General features: G+C 48.0%; 2 long non-coding RNA genes across 5 annotated transcripts in view; one reads left to right on the top strand and one right to left on the bottom strand.

The window, feature by feature from the left end:
- Nucleotides 1–569: 569 nt before the first annotated feature.
- LOC148652944 (uncharacterized) lies at nt 570–5,632 on the top strand. Of its 2 annotated transcripts, none has more exons than XR_015925486.1 (3): nt 570–701; nt 904–1,048; nt 5,492–5,632. It is a non-coding gene; the product is annotated as an uncharacterized LOC148652944 (long non-coding RNA). The 2 variants fall into 2 exon arrangements; XR_015925487.1 differs by lacking the exon at nt 5,492–5,632 and adding an exon at nt 5,308–5,423.
- LOC148652945 (uncharacterized) overlaps nt 1,264–17,770 on the bottom strand; it is a 50,242-nt gene continuing 33,735 nt past the window's right edge. The window contains exons 4-7 of one of the 3 annotated variants that reach the window (XR_015925485.1): nt 16,889–17,035; nt 13,743–14,078; nt 5,486–5,634; nt 1,264–2,482 (exon numbers count right to left, since the gene is read on the bottom strand). This is a non-coding gene — a long non-coding RNA (uncharacterized LOC148652945). Of the gene's footprint in view, nt 2,483–4,600; nt 4,738–5,485; nt 5,635–13,742; nt 17,036–17,770 lie in introns of all 3 variants that reach the window. The other 2 variants (XR_015925484.1, XR_015925483.1) reach the window with 2 other exon arrangements.

A 17,770-nucleotide genomic window follows, 5' to 3' on the forward strand; every position in this document is an offset into this window, starting at 1 on the left:
TAAAGCAAATTGATTTTCTCCAGTGGTTTTATTTAAGAATTCTGTCCATGGTCTTGCACAGTGGATGACTTGATGCACTGCACGGTACCTGTACAGTAATTCCAGGGACCACATGAGAAATGTGGTAGATGTGTCAGATGAATTAACCTCATAGCCAGATGAGTAAGGAAGTGACTCACACTGGGCTCTTCTGTACTTCTGTCTCTTCCTCAGGGTTTGGTTGTGGCCGTGCTGTACTGCTTTGCTAACCACGAGGTAAGAGTCTCCTGAACTGTCCGTTTTCATTACAGCCGATTGCAGTGGCATTCATCCGTGAGCAGTAAAGTGTGAACAAAGCTCAACAAGGAGCCCTCACATTACAAGGCACTCTTTCTGTGCCCGTGTATTAGGCTGGGTCTAGATAGACTTTATGTGTGTGTCTGTATAGGTGCAGAGATATGTTTATTGTCTGTGTGTGTGTCTGTACAGGTGCAGAGTGATGTTTATTGTTCTAGGCCACTGCAGCTACTGAGAGAAACTGCTAGTTTGAAGAATGATCTCTGGTTTTGTAACAATCCTGCGTATCATCTGTTTGGAGGCATCTCATTGAGAAATCGGCTCTGCTCGTACAGAAGCCCACTACACCGTGAGCTAATCGCTCCGAGCAGAGAGGACACTCCACTCAAAGCTTTTCTGGACACTCCACTCAAAGCTCTTTACAGGTAAAGGGGATCCCCTCCACCAGCACCAGTGTGCAGCCCCACCTGGATGATGCACCAGTCTGCTCCCCACACATCAGCTCTCAGTGGGGAGGAGAACAGAGTGATGAAGCCAGTTCATAGATGTTTAGTTTCACTTCAATAAGATTGATCTTTCAGAGGAAAAAGCCTCATTTTCATTATGTTCATTTTCCACTGAACTCAGCATCACAGGTCACGTTCACTCTGGACTTGGTGCAGGGAGGCATGGCCGTGAAGTGGTGAGCCCTTCTGCCGCTCAGCGCCGGGGCCCTGGGTTCAGTTGCTGGGATGCTGTCTGGGTGGAGTTTGCATGTTCTCCTCCTATGCACGTAAGTTTCCTCTAGCTGCTTCAGTTTCCTTTGACGGTCCAAAGACATACTGGTCGGTTAATTGGCTTCTGGGAAAACGTCCGTCCGTCCGTCCAGTGGTTCCTTCCATTGTTTCCTAGGACGACCCTGTATTGGATAAAGCACTTAGGAGATGAACGGATGGACTGATTTGGTAGACTTGGCTCATGACTTTGACTCTCCTATTGCACATGGAGAAGGACAGGCTGCTCACACACCCACACAGCAGAGCCGTTCTCGCGCACGGCCCTCTTTTGCCGAAATGTGTCACCGTTTGGGGAGCTCTGGTCACAGCTGGCTGGCGACAAGACCTGAGCCAGCGCCGTCTGTGCCACGGGGCCTAACCTGTGCTCTGAGCTGATCTGCTGTGAGACCCCATAACTTCAGTTTTTATCATCAAGTTGTGCTCTGTGTCTCTAGAATCAGCAGGGCTGTGGGCTTTTGGGCTCGTCTCCCTCCCGTTAATCTTGCTGTTCCCGCGGCAGTCTGTGTGCCCAGCCGGATCGAGCACGACCCAGCTTTGCGATTTTACAGGGTTTCCCATAAAAGTTATAGTCCTCCCAGGGCACGAGCACTGCTGCTGTCACACACCGACTGGCGCTGATTAACCGATGGGCTTGAAGGGCTGTGGGCACGGCTCATTAATGAAGGGACCCTGCGGTCAGCGAGACTCCGCCTTGCTCTCCCCGAGCAGGGGCAGGGAGCCAGAGTGTAAGACTGGGCTTGGCTCTGCCGTGCAAGCAGGACTTTACTGGTCTAACTGGCATAGCTGCCGATGGTCCATTATATAATCAGTGGCCAGCTAGAACAAGGACTTGCCATGCAGGCTGTCTAAACCTCCTCAGTGCTGGCTGACTGCAATGCCGAAGAGCTAGGACCTGGATCATGGGTGGAATGGACACCCACTGCGACTGGCCTGACCATGAAGCCGTGTGTCCCCACCGCTGCTCAGCTCTGAAAGGTCAGACTACTTTACGGCAGGTGTCCGAGAGTGAGAGCAGCGTTTGTACACCCCTGCCCGTCTAGCAGGATGTGGTCTGGGGGGGGGACATCCCTGGTCCTGAGCAGCCACAGCGAGGCAGGTCCTGTCAGGCTCATCAGTGAGTTTGCCTTGTTGGTCAGTTCAGCAGTTCAGAGATCAAGTGACAAGAAGATGCCAATAGCCTGCAGTGATTAAGGTTGGTAAATTATTACTACAGTAATTGAAACAACTTGATCAAGTTGGTCAGAACGTGCTTTCCAAGTCTTTACAAGCAGATGCTTGAAGAGAGAGTCCTGAAGTCCTGCCCCAGGCCTTGTAGGGACAGCGAGGGTCTCGACCTCTCGCATCCCGCCGTGGAGATCGTGCGGGCGGGGCCAGCCAACAGTTCTGATTAAAAACCACTGAAGTGTAATTTCTGATAATTCCTCATTGTGCTGTAACAACATGAAGGGCATCAGTTAATTTAATAAACTTAATTAAATTCATTAAAACACCAAACTCTCATTTCAATGTGCACTGTACTCAGAGAGCTTCACCATGAGTGTGCTCTGATTTTATGGACCATGATAATTTAGATTAATTCTGCTTACTTACCACAGGCAGATGAGATAATATCTTTTAAAATGTCCTGTAATTGGCATTTCACTTTGAAATATGACCCTTGCACGCAAAGTGCATTTTATTATCTACTTATTCATCTAGTCTTTATGTGCTTGCTTTATGGATTAATGTACTTCTATTTCATTTATCTGAAAGGAAAAATAAAGCTCCTGCTGGCATTGTTCAGAGCCAGTACAGTTCAATACAAGACATTACTCACTTACTCATTACTCCCCCTAAGACATCACTTAGTCACACAGGCTCTATCCTGACAGTGTGGGCGGGGCCTTGCCGGCTGCCCTGTGGGCAAGGGGCGGGGCCTTATTGTTCATCCTGTGGACAAGGGGAGGGACTGTGCTGTCCGTCACAGTGGACAGGGCATGGGGCTTTGCTGACAGTCAATGCCTCCAAGATCGCACTGTACCATGGTGATGTCAAATGTAGCTCTTTCAGCACTGTGCTGTCCATCACTGTGGACAGGGGTGTGGTTGTGCTGTCAGTCACTATGGGCAGGGAGCAGGGCTGTCCTGTGCTTTTGCAGTTCTGTTCTTGTAGTACCTCCTCACGCTGGATGCCCACCTACATAGATTTCTGAGGAGAGTTGTGTGAAGGTTATTACTCAAACCTTAATGACTGCTATTAATTAAGACCCTTTAAACTTCATTTGTCTTTGCTCTTATGTACACAGCTGACTTCTTCTCTAAACAGAAGCTTAGATAGTTTACTTAGTCTCTATGTTCTGCACTGCCTGTTTATACAGAGAGCAAGAGAGAGATTTCTAATTAGCCCTTTACAATGACACAAGAGTAAAATCCAAAACACACAAACCTGACTGGATCAAGAAATGGGTAAATATTGGAGGGCAGGCAACAGTTGTGTGGAACAGGCAGGTCTCAGTTATAATTGATGAAACGCACACTGTGCCTGCTCTTTGCTGTGGTCTGTAACGAAGGCAATAAACCCCATGACAAGGGGAAGAAGTGCTCTCTGTATCCACGACACAGCCCAGGGCCTGGCTGTGGGGTAGGAACAACTCTGAGCACCAACACAGGAATCTAATGGCAAACTGTTACAGTGTTGTAAGCAAACCCAGCTGGTTGCTTGATGAAGTTTTAGTCAGATACATTTAGTCCGTGCAGCTTGTAATACCTACAAGCAGTCAGCGTGTGGCAGTAGAGCACTGCCTCCAGGGCAGCAATGGCCAAAGGCCCAGGAGACTTTTTATGAGGGTGGAAGAGACATCTGTTTACATCCTTCTAGACATTTACAAGTCCCTGTGTCTCTCAGCGGCCTAATAAACATGTCAAGAAGCTCTGACTGACAGCCCCCAGCACTTTTCTCATTGATATTTACACATCCGTGTCCCCCTGGCGTGTGTCTGTGCGACTGTGAGCAGTGTTCCCCTGGCGTGTGTTTGTGTGACCGTGAGCAGTGCCCCCCCTTGCGTGTGTTTGTGCGACCGTGAGCAGTGTCCCCCTGGCGTGTGTGTGTGCCACCGTGAGCAGTGTCCCCCTGGCGTACATGTCAGTGAGAAGTTTACCCCCTGGCTCGTTTGCCTTGAGAATATACCAGAGGCCCTGTGCACAGCTGTAGGGACGGGGTTCGCATCATCACAGAGTGAAAAACCTGGGAATGCCAACAGACTCCTCTACTCCATGTACCCCATGTGGACGAGCACCTGGCCCGCTGGCAGGGGACAGAGCTCTTCGTCTGATTTAATGCAACGCCCAAAAACAAAGTCGCATGTCCTGGATCGCTATATGGTACTGTCTGATTGCAGGATTACAGCATCTGTTCCTGGGCCTCCTGAGCCTTTGCACTGCCAGAACAACAGACTAAACAATCGTCATGTTAGCAGAGGAGCTAGTGAATTGCCCTGCTGGTGTTGTAGGGCAGACAGCAGTGCACCTGAGAGGTTAACAATAAGGGGAGGGGAAGGAGCCTGGTCTTACCTGTTTCCAGGCTTGTAATACGCAGTGAGTTGCCTTCCACAGTAACAGGTCTGTGCACTGTGGGGCTCCAGAGGCAGATGGCACAGAATCAGGGGCCATCACTGCTGAGCTGTTGCTTTCACGTGCATGCACTTCATCTGGCATGACATTCAGAAGAGGGTTTGTTTCTAATACAGTAATCCTCTTCTCTTTCGCACCAGCACTGACAGGCATACTCATGCAAATTATATTAAATATATACAGCATACTGTATATAAAAATGCCAAGAGATTACATGAAGTCCTTCAGCTCAGTTAGCATTTTCAGTGGGGCTGAAGAGTGGCATGCACTGCGCAGGAACAGCAGAGTAGAGTGAGAGTCAGCAAGAGCCTGTAGAGGAGTGGGGACTATGCAGGACTCCCATCTCTTCAGAGCTGATCCTTTGCTGGCCTCCCTCACACGCTGCTGAGTTCCAGCACGTCTGAGCCAGCCCATCTGACAGCAGCATATTGATATTAGCCGCTCGGTGTGAGATTGTGCTAATGCGACTACAGCACATCTGCTCTGCACCTGTCTGTAGACTGGCTGCCTGCTGCACAGCTGATAGCGCTGGCTGGGAGGCAGGCTCTCCTGCAAGAACTCCCAGTTCTCTTCTCTGGTTTTTGATGTCTTTCTTCTTTCTGTTTCTCTTTACCAACAAAAAAAATACATGCTGAATGACACCCCAGCGCTCACAGTGGAGTGTACCCCGATACCGCGGCGCTCACAGTGGAGCCCCGATACCCCAGCGCTCACAGCTGAGTGTACCCCGACACCCCAGTGCTCACAGCTGAGTGTACCCCAATACCCCAGTGGGGCTGTGGAAGACAGTTGCTCTGAATTTCTGAGAAAACTTACTTTACTTACCTCCAGAGCTGGATTCCCAGAGAAAAAGCCACAGGAGATGAGAGGGCCAGTCTCCTGCTCTCACACACAGCGGGGCTCAGACACCAGCAGGCACACGGGCCCGGAAAACTGCAACCCAGGCCAGTCGATTCTGTGGGGGGAATCTGGCTCTGATGAGACAGCAAAGCCAGCAGAAGATGAGGGAGAGTTACCAACTGTTTTCCCTGCTTCTTCTTAGCTCTGCTGAATTTATAATTAGCTGGAAATTTCCACTAAATTAATGAATCAGTTTCTCTTAATTATAAAGTGTTTTTCAAAAAACCCCAGCTACAATATAATGAATCTTCACTGGATAACCTGCCAAGGTGTCTCTGAACAGCAAGAGTTCAAGTTGCAATGACATATTCCGTAAGATCACAACACGTCTGAAACCCGATGCCCTGTCACCCCATGTGCATGATGAACTTCACTGGAGCGTGACGAGAGAGAGGAGGGATCGAACTCGTGCTCCACCCATACCAGTTCAAAACCATTCTTCTTTGAAAGAAGATGAATCACAAACCTAAATCAATGGTCAGTACTGACGTCCTGAGCTGCAGTTCTGGCACGGACTGGCCACCTCACTGCAGAAATCCTGGGCTGACGAAGCTTCATGAACTCGTGTTTTGCTGCGAATCTCATTTTAAATTATGCACACATTTCCATTAGAGCTTTACATATTATTTAATAAGCAGCAAATGAAATATTAATCTTTCCCCATGTTGTTTAGATTTGACGGGCCCGAGACTAAATGACCACTGCATTCTACACGATCAATCAATCTTCCTTCGTCCGTGCAGGAAGGCTGTAATTAAACGCCCCCGTCCCAAGAAGGAAATCGCTAAAACGCCCCAGGTCTGCAACGCAGCTGCCGTGACGGGAGATGAGAGGAACATCCATCCCTGGACTGAATTCTAACTTGCAGGGAGAGGTCTGAGGTCAAGAGGCCCTTCTCCATGTCACTGGCAGAGATGTGAGAGGATGGCATGGACCGCCAGCCGCACGTGTGTCTCGGTAACTGGCAGAGAGGACGAGCCAACTCTTCACTGGATTTCTTCACCTCCCTGGCTTCTGCCAGCGGAGCTGATCTGACACCTGCTCCTGGGCACAGTGCCCACCAGGTCCCGGCCACAAACACGGCCTGGAAGGGGTGTGAGCAAAGGGGAACACTGGGCTGTCCGGAGCGGGCTGAACTGTGCCCACACTGCTCAGCGAACAAGGGGGGTACATGAGCAAACGATAGATTTAACTCCACTTGTCGTTCATCACAGCCTCTCCCACACACTTCACAACGTGGACTCTGGCTGTCCTCGCTACTCGCCGGCTGCGAGTGGGCACGAAGGGGCCCACTGGTGACACCAGGTCCTGAGAGCTGGGACAGGTCTGAGGACGGTGTGGCACAGCAGCCAGAGCAGGGGACTAAACTCACCTCCATCTCTCACAAGGGCAGAACGACAAACCCCGCAAAAGCACAAGATTCAATAATTAGACCTGGGGCTCCAAACAGAAACAACTTCATATCAACTAATTAGTCGACAGTTTACAACACTGTGTTTTAACAATGAGAAAAGCTCCATGCAGCACATGCAGAAGATGAAGGAGGTACTGACTGAGCATTGGAGGGTTGTGTGAAAAGAACTGCTGAGTCTGAGTTTGCACTGCACAGGGCCTCTTTCCGATAGGAGCAGAGGGTGAGGAGGTGCTTCATGCAAACATCTGTCCCTCCCTCTGAGGGACAGAGTCTCCTCTGCTCTTTCAGCCCTCCAGAGCTTATGCTGCACACTGAGTGTCCCAAATATATGACAGTATTCAATAACCTAAGTGGTTGTTCAAAGCCTTTAGAGTTATGGAGTCAAAATTAGGGGGAGAGTAGATTACCGTTTCAAGGTTTTACATTAGTCACTGCTCAGGTATTTGAGAGGTCTGCTAATGGTTAATGTCATGTCTTTACCACCCATGTCATTACTGGACTGCTGGCCTGCTTTCACAGCCTGTGACCTGAATCTCTTCAGGAAGTCAGAAGCGTGTGGCGAAACGGATGAGCGGTCAGTTTAACGTGGGTCACCACGGCAGCGTCCATCTGCAAGCGGCGCTGTGTGGAATCACTACTGCACCCTCCCCACCACCCACAGCCACACGCCCGGCCAGCGCCCCTCCATTCACAGTCTCCTCCTCTCTACCTCCTTCGCATTCGTGCGTTTCCCTGCCCAGGGCTGAGCCTGCGGCCCCGTGCCTCCAGGGGGCGTGCGCAAGCAGGCCGAGTCGCTCCCGGCGCTCAAGGCTGCCTGCTGGCAATGAGTGAGCGCAACCAAGGCCTCGTCCATGAAGGGACAAAGGCTCTCAGCGATAAAGCCACACTGTGACGCAACGCGTGAGTCACACAGCAGCTGGCTTTTCAACTGCTCTCCTTGAAGGGTTTGTGTGCAGAGATCCTGAAAAGCTACTGCTCACAATGAAGAGAAAAGGTATGTCCTTCATTCACTGCGTGTTCGTTAGAAAGTCTTGTACCCCTGTGCCCACCAGGGGCATTGATATCTGTCTCTACACAGGTACTGCACTAGGGTTCTATTCCACAGGGCTGATGTGAATCAGTACACATTCACATAATTACAATACTATAACAGTGCGAAACTACACTATTATTACTGTGTGCTGGATAGTAATGTAGCCTACCATCCACCAGTGATGGACTCCTGGACCCTTTCCATGGAACAACACTGCAGAGAGGTCTGTGATCTTGGAACACCGAGAAGGAAGTCTGTACAGCATGAAAATCAGTATGATATCAACACACCTCAATCTGAAGAGCTGCGGGGAAGTGCGTTCAAACGGTGTCGGAGGAGACACCGATAGGGAGAGAACGGCTGCAGCAGCCTCCAGCCTCCTCTCCCTGCGGCAGTGAGGTCTATGGGCAGCTCTTAACGGCCCACCCCTTGACTGCTTCCAGTTCTGCTTTCTGATTGCCTTACATGAAATGAAGCTGTTTAAGTACCAATCTGAGCAATAAATCACGGACTTTATAACCTCCACAAAAAAGGCTGTGTTTACAATTAATATAATGGAAATTAAACTCAAGGCAGCAGTAAATTGCTCTGGGTGAGAGCTAGAAGCTCTCCTTAAAGAGGGCTGTTCAGGGGATCGTATATCTCTAAGGACTACGGCCGTACAGAGAACTGCTGCTTCAGACGTGTATCGACAGTTCACACTCTCTGCACCTGTGAATCACAGGAACATAAGAAAGGTAACAAACGAGAGGCCAGTCGGACCGTCTAACTCTCCTGGTTACAAGTTTCTAAATGATCGCGGGGCAGTGGGGACTGCAGATGGCTCTGACAACACGAGCAAGGGAGAAGCAAGAGGAGGCCCACGGGTCCATCTGGCTCCCTTGTTTGATAACAGGTAATTCAGGGGTGTCCAGACGATGACTGAGCTCATCCAGCCATTTCTTCATGTAAGACAGGCTATCCTGTCCAAGGACATGGCTGGGCAGCTTCTTACATGCTCCCATTAAATTTAATGTAATTAAATGAAACATTTTAATTTTAAATAATCTGCTTGAACCCTGTGAGCATGTGCAGCGAACCCAGCTAGGAACCAGGGCAGAGTGGAAATTTTTGTATATAAGCCCAGTAAAAATGTTAGAGAAAAAAAATTACATGTTTTTTGCTTTAACAGAGCAGGAATGAATCAGCTGAGAACATCTGTCTATTTCTGAACCAGCTGCTAATGGCATTGATTCAAATACAGCTCAAGTCACTCATTGTGCAGACAAATTAGAGCCATTATTATAATTACTGGAATTAAACATTATTTCTTTAGTGTATTCATAGTACAATAGCAAAAACAACAAACTAATCCTTGGAGAGCTCCGTTCAGAAGAGGCTGCATAACTGCCAATCTTCCAAAAACAAATGAAATGCTGAGCAGGACATTACTACTAATAACAATAAAGATCGTAAAAGACCATTACAGACCATTATTGTTTATGAAAAACACGTGCTCATTCCCTGTGTTAATGGCTCAGCAGTTGAAGACTCCTGGATCAGGTCCAAATGAGCAGGATAATTTCTGTAGTCTTACATTTGTGTAAATAAGGTTCTCTTTTGCTTTTTCCTTTCAAGAACGGAGACATACACCTGCTGTGGTTTGTGGTTTCCCAGTGCTACATGCTTGGTTAGTCGCTGCTTGAACAATGCCCACAATGGATTCCTGCTCTTTCATCATGGACGCACTTGGCTTTGTCACCCACCTGCCCCGCCCCGCCTCGTACAGATGGATCACAGCTGAACTAAGGAGCTCCACTGAGGAGCAGGTAGTGACCGATACTTGGGCTGTTTACTTTAAGATTTGAAAAGGCTCCAAATAAATAACCAAGTTCAAGTACTGTCCCGTTCCCAGTCCGGGTGGACAGATGCTTAACACTACAGAAGGAGCTGTAAAGTAACATTCGGACAGAATGCAGTTTGACAGTTCTGAGTCCCCATTATCAGTCCAAAACAGAGCAACTTACTCTGGGACATGACTTTAAAAGAGGAATAAACGTCCATAAGGAATAATGTAAGCAGCTTCATACACAGAACACCCCCAGTCCCCAACACATACAGCTCACACACATACACTGTACCTATAACTCATACAAACAATTAATAGAAATAGATAAGTTTGTTATTGTTCTTATTTTGTAAATGTCCACAGCCCAGGCCACTATTTCTGATGCAATTTATTATGTCTGTTTTCACAGCGAGACACACCGACGCGGTGCCTCGTGCGAACAGCAGTTAACTTTGCGGCAGTGCACGATCTCCCAGTCACGGTTAAAGGGCTATGCCAGTATAATAAGATAAATTATGTGCACCTACGTTTCAAATTTCTGAACAGTAATGGAGCCGACACAAAGCAATGGGGCACACGGCTTGTGCTAATGGCTTGACGTGCTTTGGAAAACAACGTGCGGGTTCGCACAACAGCTGACGAAATCCGTCCCCTTAACTGACGACACGAGAAACAACGAAAATCGGGGCTACTTACAATAGGGACCCTTTGAAACTAAAAAATGTTGTTACAGATGTATAATAAAGTGCAAAATGTAATTTATAACAGTCACAATTCTAATGTTTAGTGCGGATCCTAACTACATATGCTATCATGCTAAAACCATCCATAACACAATACACTATCCTTTATACTCTGCAGTTATCCTGTGTATTACATAGTAATTACAATGTTATTACAAAACACAAATCTTTTTCTCATTTGTTTCACAGCCCTATCTTCAACCATGCTTCAGGGTCATGGGGAGCTGGAGACAGTCCAACCATATCCAAGGTGTTAAAATGCAATCGTACTTAATATCTAGCCTCCAGATCTGAATATTTTGTGATGAACACGGCTACAGCAGGCACGCACGCTGGGGGGGGAAGGGTTATTGTTCTGTCAACACTGGGGAAGTCCATTAGGAGGCTGGAGAGGCAGAAACTGTGCGAGATTGAGCCAGCGCACAGAGGGACACGAAGGGCCAGGCAGGGCAGCAGCAGGACAGCAGCAGGACACTGGGAGCCTGCTTGGGAGGAGAGATTTTATTTGTGCAGTCTGAGAAGCATCAGTAGGATCCTGCCTTCTCACAACACAGCTGAAACCTGAGGTCTTATACACCAGCGTCCCGGTAAAAGCATCTGCATCAGGCCCTGCAATGAGGTTTCACAGCTGGTTACCTAACAGATATTTGTTGATGGCATGGGAAAAGCAGTTCATGTTCAGTAACATATAGTTTTCCTAAGATATCTCTGCACATTTCAAACTCCTAACTGAAGCCAGAAACCCAGCTGTAAGATGAACAGAGGTTCCAGCTACAGGTCTCCCTTCTCAATCTGATGGGAGTTTATGAAGGATTAATATTTCACGACTGAAAGGAAATGATATGAACAGGACTAGAGCCTGCAGCCAGATAGGCTCTGTGTAATTTTCTGCATTCAGGGCTTTGGCAGAAATCATGTTTACGGCGCACTCTGTACAGAGCAATCCTCATGAGGCACATCAGTAATTCATAGTGCTGTCCGTGCCTGAGGGTCCTCCCCAGCCAAACAGGTATAAATGACTTTTAATTTCCCACTGCTGGGCTATTCTCATTTCACGCAGGTCGCTTTCAATGGAGGGTTAAGAATAGAATTTCCCATTAAAAGTGATATGAAGTCATTCAGCGTTGTCGAGAGTGGATACTGCGGACTTGGCAGGAATAACTGCATTGACACTAGAGAACAATGCTGAGTCCTCCGGTCAGAGCACTGCAAGGCGTGGTGTGTGTGTTTGTGGGTCAGGGTTGTGAACGCCAGCGCCCCCTACTGCACAACAGGATAACCACAACATCCCCTGCAGGTGACCATTCTGGCAATGAGAAACAGAGAATGGGAAAGTGAGCTGGTGATCAGTGGATGTTGATATAAAGAATAAGAACAGAGGAAAGGAAAGTTAACAGACAACAGGAGCCCATTCCAACTGCAACGCCCTCTGTAGTTTGCTGTAATCAGACCCACAATTTCATCTCAGATGTATGTGAATGATTGAAAAAAGGTAGCTACTATACCTCTTTCTGACCTTTCATCTCTCTCAGTCTTTGTCTCTCACTTCGCTGGTTAATCTATCTTTCCCTGTCTCCCTGTCAGCCCCGTGTCTCTCAGCCTGCAGGAACAGTCTGTAGTTTTTGTACAAGATGCTTCTGCATTTCAAGAAGCAGCTCATCTATTACAGGTCTAAGGCACAAAGAGTAAACTCCCATATCTGAATGGAAATTGCCAAATAAAGCAATAATGGCTCTCAGAAGCTAATGACAAGCGATGAGATAGGGAATTTAATTGCACCGCCCAGCCCCCTCCTGCTCTCCTGGCACTGCAGTCAAAGCCTCAGTGAAATGTTTACACAAAGTTCAGCACAGGCCTGACCCAGAGCACAACGAACAAGGCAACTGAAAAACTAGCCTGATGGGAAGGAATCCGTGATCTACTGCAGACACACAGGGTCCTTGGGGTGCCTGTGTGAACAAAGTGCAAATGTTTGGGCTCAGCCTGGAATGCTTTGATCTCCGATCCAATCAAGATCAGTAACAGAACAGCCAGCAGCATGGCTGGAAGTCCTGTGAAGTTCGGATTGTGAAGCTATCTGTCTCGCCACACGTCCCCTTCAGTGGGACCAAGCTTCCATCCAGCGGCTCCATCGCCAAGTGTAGGAGCAAGCTCTGAGCCGAGCTGAATCACGGGGCAGGACTGAGCACTGGTGGAATTAATCAGACGCGTGTATGAAGTTCCTGATTTGCAGGTCATATCTGTGCCAGGTCCACAGGCATCGGACTGCTGGGCTGCTTTTTTTTTTTGTCAGATTGAACAAGTGAGACATGCTAATGCAATCATTGGGGATCAATCTTACGCAGAAAAGACACTATAAAACCATGCTGTTTTTCTTTTTGCCAAACCAGATGGTTTCTTTTGCCTTCGTTACCTTTCATCTGTCTTTTCAGATCTCATCATTTTCTCTTTTTCACCCTATTAACTCTCTTTATTAAATAACGTTTCACTCCTGGCAGGATACAGAGCTGTTCTACTTGAAGGAAGTCATTCAATTTAAACTGACTTCACGCCTTGATACCCCTGACTCCCTGTTCTCTGGAAAGACGGGCAGAGAACCTGCTGTCCCCTTCAGTATTTAATAAGCACTAGGCCAGTGTTAGATTTCTTAAACACATCACGTTTAAAACATTTTAAATATATTAAAATGTAAATGGAGACTACTGAAAGCATGCATGAGGAGTATTTTGTATTCATGTACAATAAAGGAGAGAAAAAGCTAGAGAGTACAGAGTCTCTCTTCCCTCAGCCCTTGTGTTCCCACAGTGAGTCCTTTGCAGATTTCTTATTCTCTTTATAGCAGCCAGTGGAGGTTTTCACGGAACAGATGCTGCATGCAAGATTAATCACAGTTAACTGGCTTTCCCATCATCCAGAGAGCAAGCTTTCGTCACTACCAACGTCCTTCTCTTTGGGACAGGGGAGCTGTCTCGTCACGGCTCATGTAGGCGTGAGGTCAAGAGGTCAAGAGACATGGCCATGCTGTTCGGAGTCGGACATAGAAACACACGACTTGGGTCTGTAAACTGTGTGGGAAAATGTGCTTCCCTTGAATGTTCTGGCAATAGAAATCAAGCTTAAACTCCAGCTCTTTCCCCTCCCAGCGCCCAGCTCTTCTGATGTACCTGTCGGTGTGCCTGCTCGCGCTGTGCCCAGAGCGCAGGAAGCAGGTGCTGTCAGTGTGCCGGTCAGCTGTGCTCCACGGCTCTCTGCAGTGTCAGCGGAGAAGGCGGGGAGGTGGGTGAGGTGAGGAGGCCCCATCTCGCTCACAGCTCTCTCCCAGGCCCATTCCTCAGCACAGCCGACCCTGGGAATACAGCTTGGGCATTCCATGCACAACCAGCAAGGAGGCTGAAGGGATGATGTTTTTCAGATGACAAGCCCCAAGTCGCAGTCTGGGATCGTGTGGAGTCAGGAGAGGACCTTTTCTATGGCGAAGCTCAGACCTGCGTCCCCTGTTGCTGGAGGAAAGGAGAGGGCATTTCGAGTGGTTGAGTTCTCTGCTAAGAGAGCAACCTGAGCCGAACTCCAGGTGAACAGAAGAACCCGCAAGAGGTATTTATCCTGACACAGCTGAATAAGTCTCGATGCTGCATAATTTAGTTTTATAGCCAAATCAATGTGTGTTTTGTAGACGTTCTTGCTCTGTCTTTTGAAGGGAAGCAGTACTTGTTTTCTTAAGAATTCCTTTCACTACAGCAGCACCTTGTGAAGTGGAGAGAATCCGATCGCCGACAGTTAGTTTCTACATACAGTTCTTCCCACCAGCAGGGTGCGCCCTTCACAAAGTCTTTGGGTGTTTATTAAGGCTTGCTGTAGCATGGCTTAAATTCCTAAGATTCATTAAGTGCAGTTTTTGTGGCTGTAGTTCTAATTCTTGTATTAAAACATTTTTGGCAACATTTGCAGCTGACAGCAGAAGAGCTGCTTCGCCATCTCCTCTTTCCTCAGAACCTGGTGGCTGTGGAAGGAATTTGAGGAGGAGGACATCTTTAGAGAATATTTCTCCGCATTAGGAGGTGCCGTCTGGAATCTCTCACGGGGCCTGACAGCTCCACAGGGGCAGCCTGGAAATACCTTTAAGGCTGGAGCACTCGCTGTATAGGACTGGATGAATGTGGAGACACAGTGCTGGTGGCACCCCCTCCAGGAGACAGGATGTGGGCAGCAGAGGTGACTTCACTTCAGATCATCTGGAATCAATGCTTCACTATCATTGTCAATCCAGATTAAACTCTGACACCAGCCAGTCCCTCCTCTACACACACAGATACAGCATAGAACTCTTAATAGGATGAAGTGGGGTGTCTGCAACTAGGAAAAGCTACAAGGTGAAGGCCTAATAGACTCTGCACACTGGTAAGACTGATTGATTAATGTGAATGATCCTGAACTAGAGACCAAATAAATCAATGGAAACTTCACTAAAACAGCACAGGTCCAGCTTGACCCTTTCTAAACCTCTTCATCTGTTGATGTTTTAAAGAGGCTTATAAAGCTGAGAGTTTGTATTCCTTCAAGACCTACGCTGTGTGGGTTTGGGCTGATGTAATCAGCAACACAAGAGGAAGACGAAGAGCCCTGCTTGTGCAGAGAGCTGTCAGGTCCTGCCACCCCAGAGGCTTCCTCTCTCCAAAATTTCGCTGATTATTTCCTTTCCTGTGTGAACGTCCGACCACAGCCAGGAAACTCAGGAACAGAACTTGTGATCGCGATGCACTTCAGGGCTTTGGAGGGGGCCGGAGAGAGAGACTGGTCAGCTGTGCAGGACGTGCCAGCAGGGAGAGGAGTGCGGCCCCACTGCCAGTGAGACCACCCCAGCCAGAGGGTCTGGCTGCTTCGCTCTCCTCTTCCAAGGAAATCACCGCCTCGGTGAAGAGGAGGCTGACCAGCACACACTTTTCCAGCTCCTCTGACCGTGTGAACCCTGTCAAGACTCTTCTCCAGCTCTGCAGAGCTTCACCAGCCCCTGACGGAGGCGCCGCTGACGTGTGAATTAAGGCATGAGAGGTGACGTTGGCACCAGGACTGTGTATAAATGCAGAATGTTTGGAGCTATTTCTTTGTTCTCGCACGTAGCCCCTGGTAATTAGGGGGATACAATTTCACAAGTCATTTCAAAATAAGGCTGGCTGGCAGGGGTCTGGGCTCTTGCTCTATGGCTGCAGTGTAGGGACAATTAGAAGACTTCAGATGCGCCAGTGTAGGAGATACAAATCTTGTTTAAATCAGCTAGCCTTCCCAGTGTGAGCTGTGTCATGCCCCTTGAGATACTCCAGGCCGAACTTGCAGATACTGACACGTTTGTGCCTGCTCTGTGATATGCTTGGTCTTGTGTGAAATTTTGGGGCTGTGCTGCAGAGACCTTTTTCTCCAGCCAAGCTGTACATATAGGTGGAGATGGGATGCCCCTGGCAGAGAGGTGACTGAAATATTAAAATAACTGCTTGGAGAGCAGGACTCTTTTGGATTAAAAGAAGTAAACCCTTTGACCTGGCCAGGGAGAGAGGAAAAGAATACTTCACAAACTCCGGCACATTTAAACTCCATTTCTTTATCTCAATCCAATGTAAACCTGCATTTAACTAAAGCTGCAACACCTACAAGGCGTAAATGTAGCAGTAACTAAAATGGCAAAAAAGAAATTGAAACTTATTTTACTTGGGATTTATTTTAGGATTGCCTGGGAATCAATGCCAAATCTCCAAGGCAGTGGGAGCTCACTGTGCTGGAAGAGCAGTGGACCATGGAGTCATGGAGAAAAGCTGGAATTCTGACTTGTCTGTGGAACTCACGGTTATTGCCAAATCAACACATGGATTCCTCATTTTTAAGTTTAAAATAGCATGTCCCTGATCCAGGAGGTTACTCCTGTGTTGGTCATGGCTGCCTGATCTTCTGGGCTTCTATAGCTCCTGTCTACAGGCCCTGACCTCCATGTGTGACAGTGATGCAACCCTGCACTGCAGTACTAACAGCACAGGGCGGCGGACTGTGCTTTAAAGAGTAAAGGTCAGTTTGAACAGGCTGAATTCTGCCCTGGAGGTCAGGAGAGAATGGCAGACGTGCACTCCCAGGGACTCGGGGATAGCCGCCAGTGAGCTGCAGAGCGGACGTCTGAAGGAGTGCAGGGGCAGTTTGCTCTGGCTGTCATTCTAATAGCGCAGATCAGGTTTATAACACAGAATTAGGGGAAGCTCTTATCCCAAAGAAAAGAAGAGTCCCCCCTGCAGACAGTGGGCTCTATGCCGGTGTCTCAGTGAGACCTTACCTTGATGAAGACTCGCACCTACTGTAACAGTCAGGCGGAGCTGCAGACTGGGCCTGGTGCTCTGAGGACGCTGGGTTGGCGCGGGACTCCAACAGTAGCGGACAGAGACGCAGGGATGACTCTCCCCAGGCTGGGCTGGACAGGGATCTGAGAGAAACCTGGAGCGTTGAGGGCAGCAGGCTGGGCTCCAGACCTTCTGGAGAACTGAAAGGGTCTCCTGTGTGCGTGTGTATCACAGCGCGGACCTCGATCATAGCAGTCCTGTCATCCAGCGCGATCAGCCGTGGAGCTGAAATGTGAAGCTCATCACCTGGTCCCTCGCTCAGCGCAGATCATTCTCTCCAAAGAGCTCTCGAAATTTTGTTCCATTGAAACTAATTAACCTTAAATTACTTAAAGGGGCTTTGCAACTGAATGGAACATTTCTAATGTCTGAGGAATTTCTAATGTCTGAGCAACTTTTACGATCTGAGTTTTTCTGTTTTTGTCTAGTGTGATTGTTCCACCATCATTCGCACAGACTTCTGAAAGTGTGCAGTTTCAGGGTGCCAGGACAAACAGCACTGAGAGAAAAGAAGTTACCATGACAGTCGTGCTTCATAATACCAGAGCACTGCCCATTGATCTGTTTAATCCAATCTGTTATACTGCACAGCTCATTAAAGGATAATTAAATCTCTTTCCTCTCTTGATTGTTTTTCAGTCCTGCTGGCTAATCTATGATATATATCTATTGCAAAAATGTGGAACTTCTATTTCTTATAGGCACAATCAATTGAGTAATTAAGGGTCAATTATGTAATTAAGAGTCAAGTAATTGACTAATGGTCAATTTAATGCATGGAAACCCTGCAATCAAACAAAACTGAAATGTTCCAGAAG

Source organism: Lepisosteus platostomus, chromosome 11 (assembly GCF_059453375.1).
Source record: "Lepisosteus platostomus isolate fLepPlt1 chromosome 11, fLepPlt1.hap1, whole genome shotgun sequence".
In the NCBI taxonomy this organism is placed as follows: Eukaryota; Metazoa; Chordata; class Actinopteri; order Semionotiformes; family Lepisosteidae; genus Lepisosteus; species Lepisosteus platostomus.